This window comes from Pinus tabuliformis, chromosome 7 (genome assembly GCF_031772625.1).
Source record: "Pinus tabuliformis cultivar Carrire ecotype Pingquan chromosome 7, CPIR1, whole genome shotgun sequence".
Taxonomy (NCBI): Eukaryota; Viridiplantae; Streptophyta; class Pinopsida; order Pinales; family Pinaceae; genus Pinus; species Pinus tabuliformis.
In genome coordinates, this window is record NC_142293.1 from 1,231,460,524 (window position 1) to 1,231,467,305 (window position 6,782).

Here is a 6,782-nt window from a genome sequence, read left to right on the forward strand (position 1 = left end):
GGCATTGTGAGTGAAGCATTGCTTGGGAGGACATCTGGCTGGCATTTTGTGTTGATGTCTAGGTCCCGAAGTTGGAAAGGTGGCGTTGGTCATTGAGCTCTGACACGCACCTGGATCTTTGGGTTGATGGTTAGCAAGTAAGCCTGATGGTACCTAGAGAGGCTGAAAGGTTGAGTCCATCTTAGTCCCACCCGGATAGATTTCCCTAGTTGAGAATCTAGTCCATGGCATTTTGGTGCCTAAGTTGTTGAAGAGACCAATGGATAGATTGCCTTGGTCAGGAATCTAGTCCATGGCATTGCGGTGCCTAATCTTCTTCCTAGATGATGTGGTTTGAGATCTTCCATGTACCTCTTAGAATATACGAATACCTCCCTAGTTAAGAGGGAGTGTTGGAAAATGTAACTAGGTTCGGTCTTCATTATTGTACTTGAGTCAAATGTAATATATTTGTCAAAAGAAAAGCAAAAAGAATTTTATTATTATTTTATTTGACTTATTAAAGCATGGGTTTCATGCTTGGGTCAAATGTCATAGGTCAAGCCTCCATTGAAGGCTTTAGGTTAATTGTCAAAGTCAATTTTTGTTTGAAGACTCCTCCTCCATCAAGGTCTCCTTGTTGTTGGCTTCAAAAGAATCCTCATCAAGTCAACAACCCTCAAGAGAACTCATGTCGGCTCAAAATAGGGACACTGCTCTTCAAAAATGTCATGTCGGCTCATTACCTACACAAAAATTCACATAAGATTTCAGAGAACAAGCTTCGGTACTAATACAAGACATCTCAAGTTCGGATTTCAGAAAGCCTACTTTCGGTGATCACAGAGAGTTCAAATAGGGTTTTTCAGAGACATATATTCAGTGTCTTTATAGTAAAAGGTTCGGATATCACAAAGTGCTCGATGCTACTTCCGCTTGGTTCTATTTCAAAAGGAAGGGTTTGTTATTATAATAGATATGAACTCGCATTGCAATGACTACAGGATTCGGTGATATCACAGTGACCTTAACTCGATGCTCTCACCACAATGGCCTCATCTCGATGACATTACAGTGACTTCCGTTTGGTCCATGAAGGAGCTCAGATTGGTTGCAGAGGTGATCTCTTCAAGGACAAGTATGAAAAAGATTGACTACTATAGGAGCAATGGAATTGAAGCATGACAAGTTTGACTTGATGGATGGAGGTAGTCTCGAAATCTGAGTTGTAAGGGTCTTGGTCGTCTCATCTTGAATCTACTAAAGGAAGAATTTGTGACTGGATTTTCCCCTCGATGGGGGTTTTCCCTAGCAAAGTGCCTACATCTTGTGTTCTCATCTATTTGTTGCTTGGCATTAATCTTGATGATAAGAAAAGGTAATTAAAAGATCTAATAGTAATAATGAAAACATCACAAGTTAATGTCATAATAATGGAAATCATTTCACTGTCATTTCTGTGGATTTTCCAACACCAATCACCAACTATTAACCAACCTGTTTACAATCTCGAGGTGGTGTATAAATAATCCACTAAGAGAATACAAAACAATTTGCTTTCCCAACTATTCATATCCTATAGATTATGTATATATACAAAATTTGAGAAGAGGAAGACACACAGAGAGGAAGACAATCCATCATGACTATTGGTCTTCTGCATGAAACAATGTGCTAAGTTATCTATTCACAATAGTGTCTCTGTATTGTTTGGAACTATGTGTCTAAACAAAGGTGCACATATCAAGGTAGCACAGTTGAACTTTGAAATTGTGCAAGAATGTATAGAAAACTCTAGAGATTCCTCACACTAGAACATCCAAATCTAAAAAGTTTAACCTGCCAAAAAATGATACAGAAAAATGCATCAAAACTTCTAAAAAACATATTAATTTATTCAACAAAACTTCAAAAGGAAACCTTGACTCGACAAGTGTTGGTGACCAAACTTAGTACGTCAAGTTCATCTCATTTGTGACTTAGCCTAGGGATTTGGCAAAGCTATAAATAACATTATAGAAGCAAGAGCAATTCTAAAAGGACTATATTAGGCTTCAAAAATTACCTTGATTTCATCTACGTTGGTGGCTCAAAGCGAATCATCATTATCTCCAAGGTTTCACATCCTTGGGAAAATGCCACCTCAACAAGGTGATTGAGAGATGTGAGCAAGCAAGAAGCCACTATAACCCAATAGAATTCCTCCTTGTAATAAGAAAAAAGTTTAAACAACTCCCAAAAAAAGAATCAAACAAATGAAGGCCAAACCTTCCACAAGGAGATCTCGTCTAGTAGAGGTGAGAGGAGAAAGCAAGAGTGGAAGGGCTTTGGCTCCCTTGATGAAATGAAACTGAGAATGAAAGATTGCCCCCAAAGGTTCAAAATATGCCCAAAATATAAGGATAATTATTAGTCAAAAAATAATGTCGTGATGTTGCCACCATATTCTAGATGTAAATCCTTGTCACCTCTAAGAAGAATTTGAACCATTAGCCTTAATGGTCTTAAGCATATCGATGTACAGTCATGATTGTGTTGTGCTCACTGCCTCCCCCAAGTATTCCTCATGACAGCCCCCTTCGTAATATGTCATGCAATATTTAATTTGCATTATGTCACCACTCTTCCCCATTGGACCATGGTGTCACCACAGTTGTTCCTCATGACGGCCCCCTTCACAAGATGTCATGCCATGTTTGATTTGCAATATGTAGCAATTCCTCCACATTGGACCATGATCTCACCTCCTATTTGGAGGGAGCACCCCTATCATGTTGTCTCGTGTCACTTCACCTCATCATCATACTCACTGGTCTTCAAGATGTCTTGGCATTTCTCAACTACCTCTTCTTTCTATGAAAGTAGGCTTAAGAGTTTTATTTTATTTTGCATCCCTACCTCCTGGCTCTGTATCAAATGTCATGGTGTTAGAAGGTAGTTTCATCCCAGTTGGAGAAGGTGCTATGGCAGAACATCCCTATTGACATATTCATCACAGGTAGTTTTAAGAATTTAGGGAAGATGTAAGAGACAAACATTAGATTATCTCTCAATGAGGGAATAGATGCAATGGAGAGGCATATAGAGCACACCTAGTTGGAGGTGAGGGTTAACAACATTCAGACTATGGAAGCTATCAAGACTAAGAAAATCTGCACCACCAAGAATTTAACCAATCCAATCTGCCTTGAGGAGGTTGGAGAGAGTGGAATTCCAACTAGACTGCCTAGAGGAGCTCTTCTCTCCAATGCATCTTTGCTTGGGCTAGGAAGAAGTTCAGTTTCAAGTGCAAGGGGAGCCAGGAACACAGAAACTCGAGTTACTCTCCCAGAGTAAAAGTGGTAAGTTGGAAAACAAAAGGATGACAGTTAGTTTTGTGAGCCTTTCAGTTTTTATTTTGTTGTTCTTGGAGATATGCATTTTGTGGTGGAAGGAGTTACGTTATCTTGGCTTACCATGATTTTGTAGTTTGTGTTCAAGATTGGATACTTAAACCCCTAGGTTATCTCTTGTGGTTACCATGCTAAGCTGCATAGCTAAATCTGAAAGTTGCAATTTGCCTATGGGTATGGACAGGGTAGATTGTATACTCTATGTAAATATAACATAGATTCCAAGTTTCAAAAATAAAAAATTAAGAAAGAATGATCAACATAATCTCAGAAATATGTTCAACTGAGAAAAAGCACGTGTACCTGTATATGTTTACTGAATAGGACTAGAAAAGGAAATTGTAAACATCAACTTACATGTGTATCATAACAGAAGAGATGAACACATAGCAAAATGGGTTTTCATAAAAAAAAAATCTGAAACACAAGTCTACTCACATGACTGTTTATCATTACTATCCCTCAGTCTATATTTATCAGAAACTTTACGTCTGCACATAGACTTGTAATATACAGTTAACACATTCTCAAGTCGAAATTTCTTAGAATGTTTGAACTTTGGATAGTTTAACAATATCTCATTCAATCCCGGTTTAGCAAGCATTAAAGCGCCAACATCCAATCAAAACAACAGCAGTAAGTGAATCCAATTTAACTCCCTGGCAAACTCAAGTGTCGGAGCCCTTCTGCCTTCTAAAAGATCTTGAAGAGTTAAAGAATCTTAGTTGCCTACAAGTCCAGCATTAATCTTCCAAAAAACTACCCGTCTAAACTTGGAAAAATCAGATCCAAGTATAGCTTTGAGATGCATCATAATACAGTCCAAAATATCTCCTCCAAACTCTAGGTCAAAGACTTATCAGTACAATTATGCTGCAAGCACTTTTGCATCTCAAAAAGAGATTGGTTCATTGCATATACTCTAAGTTGATCTATATCACCCTTAACCTGTGAACGACAGCACACAAGCATTTCTACAGTTTGTCAACATACAAAAGAATTGGTAAATTTACAAAGCCAAAAAACATCAAAACTGAGGTCGAACTCTCCTGTCCCGAAGCAACAGCAAGTTTCCCATCAGATTTTAGTGTCCCAGCTGAATCTCCCTATGAAGATGTTTCTATTGTCTTTGCGAATGAGGTGGATAGACCATCATAGAGGTCCACCATTCTACTGATGTTGTTGTTGAGCTCTCGAATTAGGGAAACATTTCGACTTAGATTATCTGGGATCTTGGATTCATGATTTTGATTTATCTCATTAATAAGCAACCGATTCTGGTCTAAAATACTCTGCACCTGACCAGAGCTTTTCTGGAAAGTTTGCAAGACCTTACCATCGATTTGATTTCCATTCCCAGGAGCAGAATATGCTTCCCCCTCCATCTTTAAATGCAACAGGAACAAATCTAAACCTGCATAATGAAGTTATTGTTTGTCTATCAGCAACAAATTTGAACCTGCATAAGGTAATTAAGAAGTTACAACAAAAGTTTCAAAAAGAAAAAGAATAGTAGGATCACCATTCTGGTATCTAACAACATGACAAGAATTGCTGTTTGACAGTGCCAGATGAGGCCTCTCAAGGAAGTCTTTTGGTAATACACTCGAGTCTTTTGATTAGCATAGATACGTCAAGTGCCTTTTAAGTTTTAAGATATTTTCCCTCAAAACCATGATTTCGCTCAGATCAAGTTCTTTTGAACCCTATTAGCATCTCCAAAGCCTTATTCTGCATTAATATGCTCTATCTGGGATCTCTGTTATTATTTTCAAATTTGTGGTTCATTAATATTGTTGGTTACGACAGTTGGAAAGAAATATTGCACAAGCTTTTGGATTCCTCGTGTATGCTGCCGTAAGCAGGGAAATGATTTAAATTTAACGCTATTAATTATTAGAGCCAAGTCAGACAGATATTCAAAATGCCCTCTTGGTGATCAACTCTAATTCGTGCAATTAACATAATCTGATACTATGAAAAAGGCATTTGTGTAAATAGCAGAATCATATATTGGGGAAAGGTAAGCCATTTGTTGAGGTACATATGTTGTTTATGCAGTCCTGACTATTCTCATTTTTAGAATCAAAGTAATTACTGACAAAAAGAAAACAAATGTTTGATTCATGTATTAGAATTATTTCAGAAATGCAAAACCAGAGATTGGAGGAATGTGCTTAAGATTAACAACCTTCAGAAAAACTATAAATTTACAAATATAAGCTAACAATTGAGTGCCTTGTAAGTTGTGACAAAGATGACAATCGTAAAGTTTCTTCATGTGGTAAAAGCCAGAATGATTTATTTCAGTGAAATGCTGGTACTTTTATTTCCAACAATTTGTGATCCTTAAGGGGTGGCAGGCACAGGGGTTATCTATGGCCTCAATGGACAATGGACATCCAGCCTTGTGTTTCGTATGGCAAATAGGAGAAGCAACAAACAATGAAGCAGAAGCTCTTGCAGTCTTCCAAGGCATCAAACTTCTCAGCACCATTACCTCCCACTCAGTCCTCATTCTTGGCAACTCCCACATCATCCTCTCTGTACTCTGAAACAAGACTCCATCATCCTCCTCACAAATATAGCGGATTCTCCAAAGAATGGAGCCTCTCATACAAAGATCAGTGGCACTAGCCTTTTCCATATCAAAAGAAATCAAACCAAGCTGATGCTGTGGCCGACTTAGGGGTCACTCTAAGATTGGGCATGATCGTCCTGAAGCAAGCAGAAGGATCTGAAACATCCTCATCACAGATCCCATGATCAAGTTAAACCAATTGAAGAGGTACTTAAAAATAAATGACGGTGAATTTTTGGATTTCAAGAATGAAAAGGGGATCCTCCTTCCCCACTATTCCGTGCCACCCCTCCCTCCTCTCCACCACCAAATGATGGCACCTTGTTGTCTCTCCCGTGCAGCCCCTCCTATCTCCTGCCACCTGCCTCCCCTCTCCCTTCATTCCTCCTCAGCCCCCCATTCCTCGCTCTCATACTTTCTCCTCCACTCCCTCCATCTCTGCTTATTTCTTCCCTACTTTCAAAGGAGGTCACTGCAATTTGCCTATGGGTATGGACAGGAGAGATTGTATACTCTATGTAAATATAACATAGATTCCAAGTTTCAAAAATAAAAAATTAAGAAAGAATGATCAACATAATCTCAGAAATATGTTCAACTGAGAAAAAGCACATGTACTGAATAGGACTAGAAAAGGAAATTGTAAACATCAACTTACATGTGTATCATAACAGAAGAGATGAACACATAGAAAAATGGGTTTTCATAAAAAAGACGCTGAAACACAAGTCTACTCACATGACTGTTTATCATTACTATCCCTAAGTCTATAGTTATCAGAAACTTTACGTCTGCACATAGGCTTGTAATATACAGTTAACACATTCTCA

The 6,782-nt window shown here is 38.3% G+C and overlaps 1 pseudogene; it reads right to left on the reverse strand.

Annotated features, from left to right (window-relative positions):
- Positions 1 to 3,901: 3,901 nt before the first annotated feature.
- LOC149251829 (protein ELF4-LIKE 4 pseudogene) lies at positions 3,902 to 4,780 on the reverse strand (annotated as a pseudogene).
- Positions 4,781 to 6,782: the final 2,002 nt, after the last annotated feature.